The 19,723-nt window shown below is 52.8% G+C and overlaps 1 protein-coding gene across 3 annotated transcripts in view; it reads left to right on the top strand.

Annotated features, from left to right (window-relative positions):
• PACSIN1 (protein kinase C and casein kinase substrate in neurons 1) overlaps positions 1-19,723 on the top strand; it is a 57,746-nt gene that overhangs the window by 25,017 nt on the left and 13,006 nt on the right. Inside the window, exon 1 of one of the 3 annotated variants that reach the window (XM_027603174.2) lies at positions 13,406-13,617. The exons of the other annotated variants lie outside the window; for them this stretch is intronic. The gene's annotated coding sequence lies outside the window, so the exon portion shown is untranslated. Of the gene's footprint in view, positions 1-13,405; positions 13,618-19,723 lie in introns of those variants that run through there. 3 annotated transcript variants of the gene reach the window in all.

The following is a 19,723-nucleotide window of genomic DNA, read 5'->3' as shown; positions in this document are numbered from 1 at the left end:
TAAGGGATTAATATTCAGAATACATAAAGATCCTACAACTCAACACAAAGAACCAAGAACCTGGTTTAAAAATAAGCGAAAGATTTGAATAGATATTTCTTTAAAGAAGAGATGCAGGTGGCAAATAAGCACTTGAAATGTGTTCAACCGCATTAATCATTAGGGAAATGCAAATCAAAACTACGATGAGGAATCACTTCACAGCCGTTAGGATGGCTATTATTAAAAAAAAAGTAACAACTGTCGCTGAGGATGTGGAGAAATTGGAACCCTTTCTGCATTGCTGATGGGAATGTAAATGGTACAGCTGCTGTGGAAAACCAGTTGAGCAGTTCTTCAAAAAGTTAAACACAGAGTATGACCCAAAATTCCACTTCTAGGTATCCACCCAAAAGCAGTGAAAGCAGGAACTGAAAAACAGATACTGAAACACAATGTTCATAGCAGCATTATTCACAATAGCCAAAAGGTGAAAACAACCCAGTGTCCCTTGGCAGATGAATGGATAAAGAAAATGGGGCAGATGCCTCCAATGGAATATGATTTGGCCTTAAAAAAGGAATAAAGTACTGACCCAAGCTACAACATGGATGAACCGTGAAAACATTAAGCTAGGTGAAAGAAGCCAGCCACAAAAGATACACTGTGTGATTACACTTAATAGGAGGTGGTCCGTATATTAGGCAAATTCGTAGGTACAGGAGGAGGTGGAATGGTAATTACCAGGGACTGGTCGAAGAGGGGGAATGGGGAGTTTATTCATGGGGACAGAGTTTCAGTTTAGGATGATGAAAACGTTGTAGAGATGGGTTTTAGCGATGGTCGCATTAACAGTGGGAATATACTTAATTGTATACTTAAAAATGGTTAAAATGGTAAATTTTATGTTATGTGTATTTTACCACAATTAAAAAGAAGTGTTCCAGGTAATTCTTGTGTGCATCTGGGTTGAAAAGAACTTTAAGAGGGGCCAGCAGATTGCATGAAAGTGATAGTTGCAGTTAAATATTACAAGTGCTGTGATAGACATGAACGTGTATGTGGAAAGAATGGGCACGTCTATGTAGAAAGGTCAGGGGGTCAGGGAAGATATTTTTCCCCACCAGGCAGGCTGCTATAATTATTAGAAGGTCAGTTCTAGGGCCAGACTATTTGGTTTCAAATCCCAGCTTGCTCCGTGGGTCTTGTGCAATAATTTGGGCAAGTTAGTGCTGTGTGCCTCAGTTTCCCCCTCTGTAAAATGGGAATTCTAATAATGCCTGCCTAATAGGGACACTATGAGGTTAAGCAAGGTAATTCATGTAAAATGACTTTATAAAAGGCAGTATCTGCTCAGTAAATGTTAATGTTAGGATGCCTGGGTGGTTCAGTCAGTTAAGTGTCCAACTCTTGGTTTCAGCTCAGGTCATGATCTCAGGGTGGTGGAATCAGGTCCCGGGTGGAGCCCTACATCGGGCCCCACGCTCAGCAGGAAGTCTGCTTGAGGATTCTCTCTCCCCCTCTCCCTCTGTCTCTCCCCCATCTTGCACGCAAGCATGCATACTCGCTCTCTTGCTCTCTCTCAAATAAATAAATTAATTTTAAAAATGTTAACTAGAGGAACCTGGGTGGCTCAGTTGGTTAAGTGTCTGCCTTCAGCTCAGGTCATGATCCCAGAGTCCTGGGATTGAGCCCCACATCGGGCTCCCTGCTCAGCAGGGAGCCTACTTCTCCCTCTCCTTCTGCCTGCCGCTCCCCCTGCTTGTGCTCTCTCTCTCTCTCTCTTTGTCAAATAAGTAAATAAAATCTTAAAAAAATAAAAAATGTTAACTAATGTCATGATAATATGAGTATACTGTAATTTATTTATTAATTTCCCCAACTATGGACATTTAGGTTTTCTTCCTTTCCTGATGTAACAAAATTGCAAAGGACATTTTAATGTTTGTTTTCTTGAGCATATGTTAAGTTTTTCTCAAGAGTGTATGCCATTAAGTGGAATTCCTGTGTTGTAGGTATGGGCATGGTCAACTATATGAGGCATGGCCATAGTGTTCTCCAGTGTTGGGAAGACTGTTGGGACCTCTCTTGAAAGAATTATTTCAATGTGATTTAAATGTATGAATCCTGTATTCAGATGGGTTAGCTTAAGCCATTGTTTCTCAAATTTTATTGTGTATACAGATCATATATTACCTGTGAAAATACAGGCTCTGAAAAGAAAAAAAAAAGAAAATACAGGCTCTGAGAGTAGGTCCCAGAGTGTGGGGTGGGGCCTAAGATTCTCCGTTTCTGACAAGCTCTCAGATAATGCTAACGTTGATGGTCCTTCAACCACACTTGGAGTAGCAAGGGTTCTCAAACTTGGCTGGCCATTGAAACACCTGGGGAAACTTAAAAAATACCAATTCTTGGATTGTACACTCAGAGGTTCTGACTTAATTGATGTGGGGTGAGTTTTAAAGTTTCCCATGTATTCTAATGGACAGTAAAGTTGGGGAACTAGTTGCTTAAACTAAAAGGAAAACTTGCTATCTTGCTCACCAAGATCTCCTGAAGACAGCTCCAGCATTAGTTCTGTGACTCAACCACCGCCAGAAACAAGCTTTCCATCTTCAGTGGGTAGGTTTAGCCCTCAAGCTAGAGCCTTCTGGGAGCCCAAAATGGCTGCCACAACTCCAGACATCTCATGCAAACTCCACAGTGTTCAAGAAGAAGGGACTGTTTCTTCCCAAGTGCCTCTTATCATCAACAAGGAAACCTTTCCTGGAAGCTCTTTCTCTCCAGTCTGATTGGCCAGGGGAACAGGAATGCCACAAATGACTTAGACCAGTGGTTCTCAAAGTGGGTCCCTGAACCAGGACCGTAAGCATCACCTGGATGCTCAATAGAAATGCAAATTCTTGAACCCACCACAGACCTATTGAATCAGAAACTTTGGGAGTGAGGCCCAGCAATCTGTGTTTTATCAAGTCCACCAGGTGATCCTGATGTATATTCAAGTTTGAGAACCACTGGCTTAGAGTTTATGCCTTAGGCCAGTGGTTCTCAACCTGGGTTCATTTTGCCCTTTCCAGGAGACACTTGGCAATGTCTGCAGAGTTTTTGGTTATTTTAACTCGGAGGGAGGCTGCTGTTGGCATCTACTGGGTAGAAGCCTGGGTTGAAGCCTGGGTTGCTGCCAAACCTCCTACAAAGCACAGGTCAGCCCCACAGCAAAGAATTACCAGCCCCAAATGTCAGTAGTGCTGAAGTTGGGAAAACCTGCCTTCGGCCTCTCAGCCTTTCTTATGAGTCTCTCGTAATGCAGTTGGGACTCCGGTCAGCAAGTACAAAGGAGGACCAGCTGTTGGTTAGACAACCAACAGTGGCTGCTCCTAAAAATTGCTTTCACGGTAAATCAGACAGCCCGCCATCTTTCCCACACTGTCCCCTTGCAGAGCAGCCCTTTAGAAATAGACAACCCCATGGGGCTTGCAGGGTCAAAGAAGTTCCTATCTGACAGGATGAGCAAGAAGGTGGAATCCGAAGGGGCAGGTTATGGGTAGGGGCCATAGTTGGTGGCCTACCCCAGATATTATTGGTCATGCAGTTTTATCGAGATCTTAATCATCTTTCTTTCTTTTAAGATTTTATTTATTTATTTGAGAGAGTGAGAGGGAGAGACAACATGAGCGGGGGGGGGCAGGCAGGATGCAAAGGGAAAGGGAGAAGCAGACTCCCCACTGAGCAGGGAGCCCGACACAGGGTTCGATCCCAGGACCCTGGAATCATGACCTGAGCCAAAGGCAGACGCTTAACCGACTGAGCCACCCAGGCACCCCAATCATCTTTTTTTAAACATGGTACATGATTCTAAAGGTTGGCTGCATTCCAGGGGTCCTGGCTGGCTCAGTTGGTAGAGCACATGGCTCTTGATCTTGAGGTTGTAAGCTCAAGCCCCACGTTGGGTATAGAGCTTACTTAAAAATAAAATCTTAAAAAGAAATGTGGTTGGCTGCATCCCTAAGTGTGATTTTTGCACTGTTTTGGAGCCAGTTTTCTTCTTCTTTTTTTTTTTTTTTTGCCCAAGAAATGCATTTCCATTGTATCATATGAGCAGCTAGAATTTGATGTGTAGGAGCTCTCCTTTTGGGCCCCATCAAATGGATAGTGTTGGGCATGCCTGCATTTGTATCTTTTCTTAAGGTTTTATTTATTTATTTTTTTTAGAGAGAGAGAGAGAGATCGGGGGCAGGGGCAGAGGGAGAGAGGATCTCAAGCTGACTCCACGCTGAGCATGGAGCCTGACATGGGGCTCGACCTCACGACCCTGCAATCGTGACCTGAGCCAAAATCAAGAGTCAGATGCCTCAATGACTGAGCCACCCAGGCACCCCTGCTTTTGTATTTTTGGTGATACCTTACAACACTGTGTGTTTGGATTTTCTGCAGTGATGAGAATGTTCTGTATCTACCCTACTACGGTAGCCACTAATGACTATTGAGCACATGGAATGTGACTCGTGCAACTGAGGTTCTGTTTTGTTTTTTTTTTAAGGAATTGAATTTTCAACTTAAAGAATTTTTTTTTAAGATTTTATTTATTTGAGGGAGGGAGAGAGAGAAAGAGTGAGAGAGAGAGAGAGAGAGAGAGAGAGAGAGAGAGAGCAAGCATGAGCAGGGGAGGGGCAGAGGCAGAGGGAGAAGCAGATTCCCCACTGAGCAGGGGGCCCTACTCGGGGATCGATCCCAGGACCCTGGGATCATGACCTGAGCTGAAGGCAGATGCTTAACCGACTGAGCCACCCAGGCACCCCAAATTTTCAATTTTATTTAATTCTATTGAACTTAAATTTAAATAGTCAAATGGCACTAGTGACTACCACAATGGACAGTGCATCCTTAGACACCCTGTGTTTTCCCCAGGGTGCAGGGCGGGGTGCTGGCTGGTCCATTTCAGTTAGAGGCCTCCAAGATTCCAGAGAGGAGCTCGGATATTGTCAGAACTGCCCCCAAACTGAGCATTTCCCACACTGAGGCAGTTCAGTCCATCCAGGACCTCAGAGCGCTTTGCTCTGAGTGGGAGTTTTATCAGTTCAGCGTAGAAATGTTGGTAATGTGCTGATCAGAAACTCTACGTGGTAATTAATTGAGTCAAAAGTAATTTGTTGACTAGATTTTTAAAAATGTCTTAGCTCACACGGTTTGTTTGGTAGATAAAAATCTTTCCAAACATGGAGCTCCTTTGGGGCGCCTGGGTGGCTCAGTCGTTAAGCGTCTGCCTTCAGCTCAGGTCGTGATCCCAGGGTCCTGGGATCGAGCCCCGCATCGGGCTCCCTGCTCAGCGGGAAGCCTGCTTCTCCCTCTCCCACTCCCCTGCTTGTGTCCCCTCTGTTGCTGTGTCTCTCTCTGTCAAATAAATAAATAAAATCTTAAAAAAAAAGAGTAGTAGAGTAGAGAAGCTATTTAAAAACAAAACAAAACAAAACATGGAGCTCCTTGGGTGAAGAAATATGTAAAGGGTCCCTCAATGGTGCAGAGGTTAGAGATTGTTCATCTGGGCCAACCCCCTCACTTTGAGGGGAGCAGACTGACACCCAGGGAGGGATTGACCTGTGCAAGGCCACCTGGCTGGATTGAGTCCCACCCTTGTTGGAGAAGCTAGTATCTGAACAGTGTTCTTGTGACCCAATGGGTGTGTGGCTGCCCTGGGCTGTCCACCCCCCGCCCCCAGAGAGTGATTGTATCTGTGACATTCCCTTTGATCGGTGACCAGAACAGGTGGGGAGACTTAAAAGCCTCTTTGATGTTGGTGTCATAGAATAGGTGTAGGAATAGGATAGGCCGAGTTCTTGCAGCGGTCACTGGAACGCCTATATCCCCATCACAGTGGGGAGCTACCTGGAAAGAAGGTCATAGAACATGCAAATCCGTGGGCCCCACCACTGACCTACTGTGATGGTCCGGTACATCGGTGCTCCCCGCTGTCACCTGTGATCCCCACCTCCTGCTAGATGCATCCTGGTGTTGGGCCCCGCGCCCCGCACCCCCCCCCCCCCGACCCCGGGCTTGCTCTGTGACCTGCTTTGGGCAATGTGACATTGGCCAGCATGAGAGAGGCAGAGGCTTAATAAATAAGACAATTGAAAGACAAGATGCACACTGGAACTTGTCCTTCTGAATGTCTACTCTTGGAGCCCTGAGCTACCTTGTAAGTAGGTCTAAGGTCCCCTGCTGGAGAGACCAGAGCCTGGGGGGAAGGATGGGTGGGGTGGAGGGGCAGGGTCAGCTGAGGGCCACTCACTCGGATGAAGAAGCTGTCTCGGACACTGCAGCCCCAGCTGAGGCCGCTGTAGAAGAGACAAGGCACCCAGCCAAGGGTGAACCCAGGTGAACCCAGCCAAGCCACAGCATTGCAAAACACAATAAATCGGTGTTTTAGGTCACTAAATTCTGGGGAGCTTTGTCATGCGGTGACAGACAACCGAAACCCCTGCTGGATCAGCATCTCTGTGGCTGTGGCCAGAACCTCCATTTTATCCAAACCTCCAGATGGTTCTGGAGCTTCCTAAAGCCTGACAACCCCTGGAAGGGGAAAGGACCTGATTCAAATCACCGTGAGCTGTGTGACTTCAGACAAATTCCGTAGCTTCTCCCATTTTCCTTTTCCTCGTGGGGTAAGTACAGACGCTAGAGATTCGGGGAGACAAGGGGTTTTTTCAGACACTACTTTGAGGACTCTTTCAGCCCCACACTCTTTCTCTCCCCACCACCCCCCCCCCCCAGCAGGAATGTTGGCTCTTCTGTTATGGGCCCATAGCGCCCTGAGGCTCTGTTCTTTATCTGTTGTGCAGATTGGGTCAGTTCTATTGTTTTATCTTCAAGTTCACGGATTCTTTCCTCTCTTGTCTCCACCCCACTGTTGAGCCCCTCCGAGGACCTTAGAGTTCCAAAATTCCAGTTTGATATTCCTTCGCATCTTCTGTTTCTTTGCTAAGGCTTTCTATTTTGTCATTTGTTTCCAGGGTGTTCATAATTGCTTGTTGAAGCATTTTTAAGACTGCAGCTTTAACTTCCTTGTCAGATAGCTCCAATATTTGTGTCATCTTGCTGTTGGCATATGTTGGTTGCCTTTTCTCATTCAGATTGAGATTTTTCTGGCTCTTGGTATGACAGATGATTTTTCTCTTGTATCCTGGACTTTGGGGTATTGTTATGAGACACTGGCTCTTATTCAGATCTTCTGTCTTAGCAGGTCTAAGGCTGTGCCTGTTGATGCCGGGTCGGGGTGGAAGTCCAGTTCTACACTTCACCTCAGTTGACAGCCTGGTAGGAAAGAAGGCTGCCTCCTCCTTACTGCTGGGCAGGGGTGGGAGTTCTGGCTTCCCACCAGACCTCCACTGATCTGTTACTGCCGGGGATGGTGGAAGGGCTACTAGGCCTCCTAGATCCCCACCCAGCATGGAGGGGGAGGGTCACCTTCATACCGTTGGGTATGGATGGAAGCCCCAACTCCCCACCTGTTCTTCTCTATAACCAATTGGTGGTAGGGGAAGGGGTCACTGGTTACACCCAGACAGCTCCCCACTTGGTGTCTGGTCCTGCAGAGAGGATGGGGCTGTAGTTTTTTCCATGGTGTTTGGCTCTAGGACATTTATTGTTTTAAAGATTTTTGTCTGGCTAGACTGTGCCTTTCCTAGTCCTGCAGCTAGGGAGAAGAGGCTTTCCTGAGGCTGTTTTTGTCCACACTCATTGGTATTTTTGGGTTGCCAACTTCCCAGCTCCAAATCTGAGATATGTGGGGCAAAAAGAAAACCCAGAGAACTCACTGCTGTGTTGTTCCTGGGGTCCTGAGATCCCTAGTCAGTCTGCCTTCTTCTCTCCCTTTTTAGAGTTTTTGTAAGTTTGTTTTAATATATAATGCCCAGGGCATTAGCTCTACTTCTCAGGAGGAATAGGGAGAAGTGTATCTCCTCCATCTTACGCAGGAACCAGAAGTCAGTATTTACCTATTCTTGAACTTCATATAGAGTCCACTACATATGTTCCTTTAAGCTTGGCTTCTCTTACTCACATGATGTCTTGAAATTATCCATGTAGTTGTGTGTAGTCAGATGTTTTTCATTGCTGTGTAAGATTTGATGGTGTGGGGTCTCCTGGGTGGCTCAGTCGGTTAAGTGTCTGCCTTCGGCTCAGGTCATGATCTGGGGGTCCTGGGATTGAGCCCCACATCAGACTCCCTCCATCAGGGAATCTGCTTCTCCTTCTCCCTCTGCCCCTCCCTCCTGCTCATTCTCTCTCTCTCTCAAATAAATAAATTAAATCTTTAACATTAAAAAAAAGGTTTGATGATATGAACAAACCACACTGTGGAATTTGCCTGGTGGAATCCTATATAGCCATGAAAAAGCAAACTACCTATCTCGACTGTACGCAGTAAACCACACACTTTGCCGATCAAGTCCTTTTGTAGATGGCATCTGGGTTGCTTCCAATTTGGAGCTATTATGAACAAAGCAGCTTTGAAGAGAATTTGCTATTATGAACAAATGTTCTTGGATGTGTGTTTTAGTGGCCACAGCACTCCTTTCTGTTGGGAATAAATATTTCAAAAGCCTCTTAACTGGTTTGCTTCTTCAGCCCTTGCTTCCTTCTACCCACTTTTCCACGTAAAAGCCATGGCAATCTTTTGAAAACATAAATTGGATCTCTTCCCCCCCCCCCCCTCAAAAATAGCGAAGGCTTCGGGGCACCTCGCTGGCTCATTTGGTGGAATGTGTGACTCTTGGCCTTGGGGTTCTGGGTTTGAGCCCTACATTGGGTGTAGAGATTACTTAAAAGTAAAATCTTAAAAAAATATCAATGGCTTCTCTTCATACTTAGAACAAGATAATAGAATCCTCCCTATGACCCATGAGGCCCTGCAGGATCTAGCCCCTGCCTGCCTCTTCTTTATTTCTACCTTATTTACTACCTCTCTCTACCTGCCATCCCTTTGTCTACCCACCTGTCCATCCATCCAGACATCCATTCAGTTTTGGGGAGTCTTTTAGTGTGCCTGGCTCCTGGCTTCCTCCTGCTTCAGGACTTTTGCCCTTGCTCTACCTTCCGCCGGAAAACACTGTTCCTGCAAATCACAACATACCTCCCTTTCCCCCTTTATTTAAATCTCTGTTCAAATGTTATCTCGTCTAAGAGAGATTCTTTTTTTTTTTAAAGATTTTATGTATTTATTTGACAGAGAGATAGAGAGAGAGAGCACAAGTAGGCAGAGTGGCAGGCAGAGGGAGAGGGAGAAGCAGACTCTCTGCTGAGCAGGGAGCCAGACGTGGGGCTCAACCCCAGGGCCCCAGAATCATGACCTGAGCTGAAGGCAGCTGCTTAACCGCCTGAGCCACCCAGGCGCCCCTCATCTAAGAGAGATTCTGACATGTCCCCCCATTCATCCTCTCTCTTTGCCCCCCATTATTTTTCTTGATAGCTCCTCTCACCACTTGAACTGCTATTATATATTTGTTGGGTGTCTCCCGCTTTGGGAAAATGTTCGTGTACTATCCACGAGGTTATGGATATCATGTGTCTGGTTGTCTCCTGGGTCCCTCCCCTAGCGCAGTGCTGCACATAGTAGGTGCTCAGGAAAGATTTGTTAATTTGGGATTAACTGGTTCAGGCCCCAGTTTCCTCTCCTGGCTGCGTATCAGAGGGCAGGTCCCTTAATGAGTACTTCTCCCGCTCTAGTCTCCTGGGCTCTTGTGGCAATGTGAACTCTGATTCAGGGTCTGGGGTGGGACCTGAGATTCTGCATTTCCTCCCAGCTCCCAGATGATGCCCCAGCTGCTGGTCCTGAGATGCAGGCGTTGAGTAGCGAGGCCTTAACAGCTCTGAGCCTCAGTTTCCACATCTGTAAGATGGTTCATTGTGAAAAGCAAGTGGGTAAAGTGCATAAAGCATTGTGCATGGCGCCTGTACTTTGCAGGTGCTTGTTAAGTATCTACTGCTCTTCCTCTGGGTGCCTCTCTGGGTCTGAAACTGGAAGTTGCCTCTGTTTTCTCCTTCTGCCCTTCCCCGTCCCTCCATGTTTAGCCCCCTATGCAGACCCTCAGTGGAATTTTATCCATTTTATTTCTCCAGAGCTGGCCAGCCCTGCCTGTCATGGGCAGCGGTTTTGGGAGGATTCTGGCATTTTGACAGTCGTGGGAACATTATGCAAATGAGATGCAAAGCAGCAGCTAATGAGCCCTGATTGTATTTGCCTTGGCACTCGGAAAATGTGGGATAGTTGTGCTGGGCTGGGAAGGGGGGCGGGCAATGAATGTTTTCTGGTTTGGATGGGGAGACAGTAACAGAAGGGTTTGGCTTCTCCTGGGTGGCATGAGGCCCCCTCCTCATATGTTGATTGCTCCCGCCTGTGGGACTGCATATGGTTAAGGTCCAGCGATAGGGCTGAGGTCAGGCGTGGTGTGTGTTTGTGTGTGTGTGTGGTGTAGGGGTGTCCCCGAGACTGTCTGAGACCTGCAGGTGGGAGGGTACAGGACTGCCCACTGTGGCTTGGGGGCCCTCCCAATAGCAGATGAGACTGGATCAGGCTGACAGTGGGACAGCATGGAGGTGGATGCTCTGCAGGCAGAGAAGGGGCCACAGTGGGGTCAGCTTCTCATGGGAGGGAAGAACTCAGGGGTCTGCCAGGCAGCAGGTGGGGCTGGATCAGGCTGAGGGAGGGGTGGAGGTGGGGGGCAGCTATCTTTCGAAACCCAGGTTGAGCCTGGCTCCTTAGGAGAAAGATGATCCGGGGCTGGGGGGCTGGCAGGTGGGCAGGGGGCTCTGCTTACAGAGCCTGGAAACCCAATCCCTCCTTGCCCCCAGCTGAGGTCTCCCCGCTCTCCAGGGAGCCCTGGCTCTCAGGTGCTAGGTATCCCCACTCTCTTGGCCTGGGCCTTGACTTGACCCTCTACTGAGAACCTCCAGGCCTGGGGACAACTGTCAGGCTTCTGGCTCAAGGATGGTCAGGCTAGAAGTCACTTCTGAGGTCACTTGGTGGGGGAGGGGGAGTCTTTACTCACATTGAGTTCTTTTTGTTTAAGATTTGCATTCGCATGGGCGGGGAGCGGAGAGGCAGAAGGAGAAGCAGACTCCCCGGGGAGCAGGGAGCCCCATGCGGGACTTGATCCCAGGACCCCGGGATCATGACCTGAGCCAAAGGCAGCTGCTTAACCCACTGAGCCACCCAGACGCCCTCGCCCTCACATCGACTTCTTGACTGGCACTTTAAATGCATATGACCCCGTCTTGCCTTTGATCTAAGCATGAGAAGCACACTTGGCTGTGAAACTTGTAGAAAATGGGTGGCTGCTGCCATGTCACCTAATCAGATCTTAATGGAGCCAGTGTAGAGCATAGGAAAAAGCTTGGCAAAGCCGCGGGTTCAAATCCCAGCCCAAGCATTTACTGGCTGTGTCACCTTGGGCAAATTGCTCAGTCTCTAGAGCCTCTGTCACCTTGTCAGTTCTGTGACCTCACCTGTAGGACAGCCAGAGGCGCTGCAGGAGAAGAGGAGGTCAGCACATCTGCTCGCTCGGCACCCTCGAGGGCAGAGACTTTGTTTTGCTCATGGCTGTGTCCCCGTTCCTAGAACAGTCCCTGCTACCTGGTGGGTGCCTAGTAGCATCTGCTGAATGAACGAGAGGCCCTGTTTTATCTCTCCCAACGTGATTTTCCCCCTCCCAGTTGACCTCTCTGACATTTGGTTGCAACGCCGAGCTTACAGCCTTGGTGTAATCGGTGGTGGTCTCATGGTTGAGGGGGGTCTTAGATGGGATGAACTATGGAAGAGGCTATTATTGTTATTATTAACAGTTTTTTGGTGGGCTTCTGGGTTTTTCCGATTGTATCTGCCTTCTCTGAACTGTCTGAGGCCCCTGAGAAGTGCCCTGGGGCACAGGGGCGGCCCATGATCCTTGCCTGGGTCCTTCTGCTGTGGCGCTGGGCTGGGGATGGTGCGTCCCGTGGAGCACACCGTGGGTCCTGGGCCCCAGTCCCCACTTGACATCCCCACCTGGCCTCCACCACATACTGCCCCTCCTGGGGGATGGCAGGGTTCTCTGAACCTGGAATTCCCTCCAAGGAGGAGGGGCCCATTTTACTGTATCTGTCATGATTCCAAGTCCCAGGACCTGACAGCAACTGAGGGGTGGGTGGGTGGGGATATCTGTGAGTCCCTGAGGCTGAGGGGGCTCTAGGTAGGATTTAGTTTGGATCGGATCAGTAGGGGAATTTCAGAATGAGGGAGGGAGTTAGGGGAGGGTGTGCCCTGTCTCCACCCCTACCCCAGGCCCCTCCTGCAGCAGGGCTGAGACAAGGTGGGCAGATTAGTGTCTGGTCTCTAGAGGGCAGGTGCAGAGCAGACAGATCCTTTCCTGGAAGTGGATTCTGGTTCAGTCTCCTGGGTGGGACACTGGCTTGTGTCACTGATGCCCTCCCATGGGGCTAGTGCTGGGGGCTTGTGTGGACAGCTGTTGATCTTGTATAGAAAGGGCTTATGTGTTGCATGTTCTGGACCCATGTGGATATGTGTACATGTGTCTTAAAGATGTGTAAATGCCGGTGTTAATGTGTGTCTGTCACCTGTGCACAGGTGTGTAGGTAGATACACAGACTTGTGGGAATGCATGGGTGCAAATACATGGCGTGGGTGTTTGTATTAGAAGCGTGTTGTGGGGTGCACGTTTGCATGGACACGCACGGCAGCGCGTGGGTCACATGAGCGCAGAGCAAGCCTAGTGGTTTGCATTGAGGGGGTGTGCACTAGCTGTGGCCTGTGGGAGCAGCACCAGAGATGGAATCACAAGGCCTCACTGCCAGTGACCAGCCCAGGAGCCTCGGATGCTCAGCCAAGTTGTTTGACTATGGTGGGCCTCAGTTTCCAGTCTGTAAAACGGGCACGGATTCTCCGGGGATGAGACTGTAGGGGAGCATCCTATACTCCGCCTGACCCAGAACACACTCAAAATTGTGAGGAATGACTGAGTGAGTATAAGTGATGAAGCAAACACATGTTGACGGAGCAATGAGCAGTGAGGTGTAAGCACCTGTGGCAAGTGCAGGGGACGGTGCCTGTGCCGCCCACAAGGTCTTGAAGGGAGGTTGGGAGGCAGGGTCTTGGGCAGAGAGAGAGGAGAGGGGCTGGAGCGGGGTCCCCCACAGCCAGGGGTGGCCGCGTGAGCCTGTCTGTTCACCAGCATCTCAGCGAAGGTGAAGGGTGCGCACCCCGCCTGGGGTGATGTCCTCCACACGTAGAAGGCGGGCGTCCCCTGGCGTAGGGGAGGGAGGCTGGCTGTGCGGCATTGCCCGGTCGCCATAGAAACGAGCAGAAGGCGGTGGGTGGCTGGAGAAGGAGGCGGGTCGGGAGGAGGGAGGGGAGGAGGCATTGGGGGGAGGGCGGGGAGCTGGCTTCTGCAGTTCTGGCGCTGCTGCCTTCCCGAGCCGAGCCAGCGGTGGAGGGAACCCGAGAGGACCGAGCCCCCAGCCCGGGCACCAGGCCCCCTCCCTGCCCGCCACCACGGAGGAGGAGGAGGACAGCCAGCCCCTCCGGCCCTGGCCTGGCCCAGTGGGGGCAGTGAGCTCCTACCTGCCCCTGGCTTGGTGCCCAGACAGGCCCAGGTAGGCATCCCGATGGGGATAGCTGGAAGCGGCGGCGTGGAGAATGGGGGGCCCCCCCCTGCCCCCGAGCTGCCCCCTGCCTTCCTCCCAGCAGCACCCGGTAGGAAGCATGCAGGCTGGAGGGGCTGGGGTCAGTGGACCTGGGTGGGGAGCAGCCTGCATCCTGGGAGGCCCTCTCCAGAACCCGGATCTTCCTCAACAGGAGGACCGTCCCCACCGTCCCCACCGTTGCCTCCCTCCTCTGCACCTCTGTCCCTCTCTCCGCCACGGCCACAGGTCCCGACTGTAGACATGCTCCCCTCCCTGGGGGGAAGTGGCCGAGGGGGGCTGGAGCTTCCAGGGACCCACGGTGCTACCCTTCCCCAGGCTGAGGCTAGAGGGAGAAGTGAGGATGCCCCCTGCCCCCCACTCAGGGCACTGGTAGGCCCTGGCCATTGGAGCAGCGGACTCATGTCCCACCCTCCACGCCAGCTGCCTCCATGCTGGCCCCAGATGATCTGGGGCATTGGGCTTAGACCCCCTGATCAGGCAAGAGGCATCTTTCCTTCCTGGGTAAAGCCCCAGAGGGCCCAAGGGAGCCCTGTCCCTTCCCCAGCAAGCCCAGGGTCTCCATGTTGGGGGATCGGGTGGGGGTGCATGTGGCCCTCCCTCCCCCATCACTGTCCCTCTGCTGCATTGCTCCTGGGGACAGGTTGGGCTGCTGCTGGGGAGCTCAGGCACTGCGGAGGAGGGGGTGGGGCTGGGGCCTGGGGATGACCTGGGCCGCACTGCTTCGCTCTGGGCCCTGAAAGGACAGGAGAGGGCGTGCGGTAGTGCAGTGGGTGAGTTGCACCTGGTCCAGGTCTGCCCTGGGACAGAGCAGAAGGGCCTCAGTTGGCGTGTGTGTGGTGGTGGTGGTGGGGGTGTGGAGATCCTAGCCTGAGAAGGGCAGGGGATTGGCGCGTGCAGCCCCTGGGAATGCTGCAGGCACCTGGGCATCCGAGGGTCTGCCTCCTTCTCCCACTGGTCTTCTCCCACCATCTTCCTGTATTCCCTGCGAGCCTGGCTGGGTCCTTTGCTGGGCCCTGAAACCACATTAGGGGGCTTCCCGTTTCCCTGGGCACATGGGGGTCAGAGTACCTGGCGCGGGGCCAGGGAGGGATCCTGGGGCCTGTGATGGGGTGGGGGAAGCCTCTCCAAGGAGCTCGTTCCTTTCTGCAAACATTAGTTGCACCTGCTGAATGCTAGGCACGGGGGGAGGGGGGTGGGGGGGGCTTCTGCTTTGGGGTTCAGGGCCTGGGGGTGAGAAGGCCAGACAAGGTGGGGGATGTCGATCTGCCCAGGAGCTGGTGGCCAAGTAACCCGTATACACTGTCACTGTCTGCCCCCCTGCTCCTCTGAACCCCACCACCCTCTTTGCTCATCTCTCTCCTTCGGGGGGAGCTAGAGACCCCCCTCCCCACCAGGGCCTGGCATGGGCATCTGGGGCCTGCTTCCATCTGGCCGGAACAGGGGGCTAGTGAGGCCTGGAGGGGAAGTTCCCTTGGCGAGAGCTGGAAGGAGCTGCCCCTTCCCCCCCAGACCCTCCAGGCCTGGCCCTGTCTCCCCTGCTGCTCACCCACCTTCTCTTGGCCACTTTCCCGCTCTTCCTTGTTTTCCGCCCCACATGTCTCTAGGGCCTGTGCTTGCTCTGTGTCTCTCTCTTGCCCCCAGACCCTGGGGCAGAGAGCCCACCAGGATGGCCTCCTGGGGCACATTCCCCAACTCTACCCCGTTGCGTCCAGTGGGCCCACAATAGAAGCCAGTTTGAGACCCAGCCTCCCCGCATCAGTCTTCCCCGTGTGAGAAGGGTTGAAAGGAAGCCCCAGCGGCACCCAAGGCCTGGGGTTTAGCCAGGGGCTGGGGCCCTGGGACAGGCTGCAGTAACTTTGGCCCGAGGCTGGCCCCTCCTCACAGGCCCCCTGTGCAGGAGCTCTGGGGGAGAGCCAGGAGGCCTCTCCACCTGGCTCCTTCTGGGCATCTCAGGGCTCCAAAACCCGGGTCCAGCTCTGTTCCCCCTCTCAGGACATAGCACTCCCCCTGCTGGCTGCTCAGGCCCGAACCCCAGAGCTATCCGCAACTCCTTCCCGGGGTCCCACGCTCTCCCCCAAGCCATGAGCAGATCCCGTGGGCTTCCGTGTCAGAGCCATTTCCAGACCCCAGCCCCTTCTCGCTGCTCCAGCACGAGCGCCTCGAACTCCTCGAGCGCCTCGCTGGGACCCTGCCCTCTCACCCAGAGGACTGTAGCCGCCTGCCAGCCAGCCTCCTGCTCTCCTCTGCTCCCCGCCAGCAGCCAGGGATCCTTTAAAACCAAAGCCAAGTCACAATCCTGCCTCTTCTGAAACCCCTGCAGGGGCTCCCAGCTCACCCTGGGGGAAGAAGTCAGAGGTCTCACTTTGACCCACAAGGCCCCATGGAATCGGCCTCTGGCCTCAGCCTCCCCCCCCACCCCACAACCTTCCCAACCTCATCCCTTCCCTCTCCCCGTCACAACCTCTCCTCCAGCCACACGGCCTCCTTACTCTTCAACCACGGTGGCCACACTTCCGCCTCAGGGCCCCTGCCTTGGCTGCTCTCTCTGCCTGGTGCTCTTCCCCCAGACTCCCGCATGGCTCCCGCCTTCACCTCCTGCAGGTCTTCCCGCAAATGTCACTTCCTGACCATGGCCTTCTCTGACTGCCCCGTGTAAAATAGCGTGACTGCTAGCCGCCACCATCGCTCCCTGCCCCCTTCCCTGCCTTGTTCTCCACCGCACTCGGCACCAGCTGACCCACCTGATCATTTCCTTATTCATCTGGTTTCTTCTCTGTCCAGCCCCTCCAGAATGTCAGCTCTGTGAGGCTGGGGGCGGGGGGGGGGGGTTGGTTTGTCTCACTCACTGCCATAGCTCAGAGCTGCCCTGCAAGGACCTGGGCCGTGGAGTAAAGCTGGGGCCTGCCTCCCCATCCCTGGCCACAAAGGGGAAGAAAGTGAACCGCACGCATTCCATCCCCGGTGCCACTAAAGACACAGGGCACCTTCCTCCAGGTCCGAATTTGTCCCCAAATTTGATGCCATCGGGAAAGCATGCTGTGCACCCCTCAGGGGCCTCCCCTACAGAGCAGGCCGACCTGGTCCCTGCCCTCCAGGAGACCGTGGAGGCTGAGGGCTCAGGACAGGACCGACCCTCTCAGGCGAGCCATGTGTGGGATGACTGGTCTCAAGGAGAGAAATGCACCCAGAGCAGAGAGGACAGGGGCCTGTGTATCGCCAGCCCCCACTCCTGCTTCCTCCTCTGTGGTGTTATGGTTTGGGATCCCCAAGAGGCTGACCCAGAGACAAGGATATGATTTGAGAGGTGATCCCTGGAAACAGTGAGCCTGTTCCTCCTGTGGGCAACTAGGCCACAGTCCTGCTGGGGGCCTCTGGGAGCCATTGGAGGACCCACCTCAGCCTTGGCCCACCAGGAGGGGGCTGCTGGGGTGTGTCTACACCATTCCCCCGCCATTGCTTTAGGGCTGCTCCTGACCCCCTCTCACCCTGCCTGACTTTCCCCTGAACTCTTGTCCCCACCTAGCGAGCAAGATGATAGGCCTTCACTTCCTGGCCTTCTGCCTGACCTGGAGTGTAGGCTCCGTTGGGGAGGCCGACATCATTCCCTGTGGAGCCTGCACCATCCTAGGGGCTCCCTGGTGGTGGACAGGCTGGATGAGATGTTTCCTCAACCACTTGGCCTGGGAGCCAGGAGGTGGGGGACAGGGTGGGGGCTGCCTTTAGGAATGATTTTCTAGAGGAGAGAGAGTCTGGGGCTGGAGGAAGAAGGAGAGGGTAGGGAGGGTAGAAGCCAAGGTCAGAGTGTAGGGAGGAGGGGAGCAGAGGCCAGCCAAGGTGGCTGAGGTGGAATGGCTTTACCCATTTGCTTTAACCATTTTCCGGCAAGGATGAGCCTACCTGGTCCCTCCCCACCCCCGGCCCTGGGCCTCTCTGGGGCCCTCCAGACTCAAAGGAGACCCAGGCTCTGCCTCCCCCAGTTTCCCCATTTGTCTTTCCACCCTCTTCCTTACTCCCTACCTTGGGACTGAGCTGTGAAGGGAGGACCCCTTGGGGCCTGCCCCATGGACCTTACTTAGAGGAGATGGAGGTTGGAGGGGGCCTGGATTTTACAGCCAAAGAGAAGGCAAGAGGAAGCCAGGCCTGGGTCTTTTCACAGGGTACCTGGAGACCTGGGGGTCCCAGAGGAGGCCCAACAGTCATAGAATGGAATCTCAGCTCAGGTTGCCAGAACAAAACACCATAGACTGGGTGGTGTGAACACTGGCTATTTATTTCCCACAGTTCCAGAGGCTAGAAGTCCAAGGTCAAGGTGCTGGCCTATTGGGTTCCTGGTGAGGCCTTTCTTCCTGGCTTGCAGATGGCTGCCTTCTCGCTGGGTCCTCACGTGGACTTCCCTCAGTGTGTGCACAGAGGGAGACTGCTCTGTTCCTCTTCTTATAAGGGCACCCATCCTATGAGATTGGGACCCCACCCTTCTGACCTCATTTACCTTTAATCACCTCTTAAAAGCCCTGTCTCCAAATATAGTCACACTGGGGAGGGGGTAAAATATTAGCATATGAATTTGGTGGGGACACAAGTCAGTCTTTAGCAAAGGTCTCTGGGGGCATTAGCCCAAAGAGAGGAGAAGGGGGTGCGAAGTCATCCAGAGAGATGAGCATCTCCTGCTTTGAAAGGTCTGCAGCTGTGGGAAGCACGGGTAATAATACCTCTGATGATAATACTAATAGTTAACACGGTGCCTCTTGCACACTGCACATCATTTCACAATAACCCCGTGGGCTGGTACCCTCACCCTCACATTTTGCCGATGGGGAAACTGAGGCACAGAGAGTTTAAGCAACTTAACCAAGGTCACTCGGCTGGCAAGCGGCAGGGCCGGGATTTGAACTTAGTCGTCCCCTCTGGCCCCCCAGGCAGTGCTGTCAACCACTGTGCTAGCCTAGCCGGATTTTCTCTACTTGTCTGGAGGGAACCAGCAAGATGTGGTTCAGGGCAGGTGTGACGAAGAACCGCACCAGGGTGTAGTGGGGATGTAGGTGAGGGCTGGCGTATTCACGGAAGGCTTCCAGGAGGGGGTGGGACTGAGTTGGCCCTTGAAGGGAAGGAAGTGGGGTTCTTGTATTTTGGGGAGGGGTGAGTGATAGGACAGCATGCACCCCAGGCAGGAGGGAAGGCGAGCAAAGCGGCAGAAACTGGAATGAGGAGGGGGTATGCATCACAGGGAGGGGTGGAAGGACAGTGCCTTACAGCTGCATCTGAAGCCCCAGCAGGGGCTGGTAAGGGTCCTGGTGTGACCCCAAGTCAGGCGCAGTGAGCCCGTCCATCTTGGGGTAACGTGAGGAGCAGGGCTGCTGCTGGGAATGTTTGTGGGACCTGAAGACCACCCTGGGTGAGGGCGAGGCAGCTCTGGCTTCCCATGGCCCTGCCCGGGTTTGAGCCGAGCCGCTCCCTTGGGAGAATGTCTTAGGCCAGGAGGGCTGGGGTGACGCCCACGGAGGGCTGGCTCTGCACTGGGCACCTGGTGGGAGGCAGGGGAAGGACTCGCCCCGGGTCTGGATCTGACTCTGTGTCCTCCCTGCTGTGTGAGCTTAGATGGGTCATTTAACCTCTCTGAGTCTCCGAGAAGACAGGAAAGTCACCGCCCATCTCAGTGGGTTGTCTCGAGGATTGGAGATGAAGGTATGAAGAGGCTGGCACATAGCGGGTACTCAGAAACGGCTGGTATAGGGTGCTATAAAGGGAGAGTGAGGAGAAGGGTAATAGAACAGCCTTGTCTGTGGGCGGTGGCTCCCTGGGGAGGGAGGGCTCCCCCCTGAGGGCAGAATCTTCATGGGGGACCAAGGAGGAAGAGACCCTGGAACTGGACCCTGAAGGTTGGCCAAAAGGAGAGGAAGGGGATGCCTAGAGAAGCAGGAGGCCTGGGAACAGATTTTGATTGTATCACCATCATTATCAACATTTTTGAATACCTACTGTGTGCAGGTGACTGTATTTGGCTCTGAGGGACAGAATTCAGTATTTCTACTATTTAATGAATGAATGTTACAGAAGG

This window comes from Zalophus californianus, chromosome 7, assembly GCF_009762305.2.
Source record: "Zalophus californianus isolate mZalCal1 chromosome 7, mZalCal1.pri.v2, whole genome shotgun sequence".
Taxonomy (NCBI): domain Eukaryota; kingdom Metazoa; phylum Chordata; class Mammalia; order Carnivora; family Otariidae; genus Zalophus; species Zalophus californianus.
The sequence above is the reverse complement of the archived record's forward strand: the minus strand, read 5'-3'. Positions and strand labels throughout refer to the sequence as shown.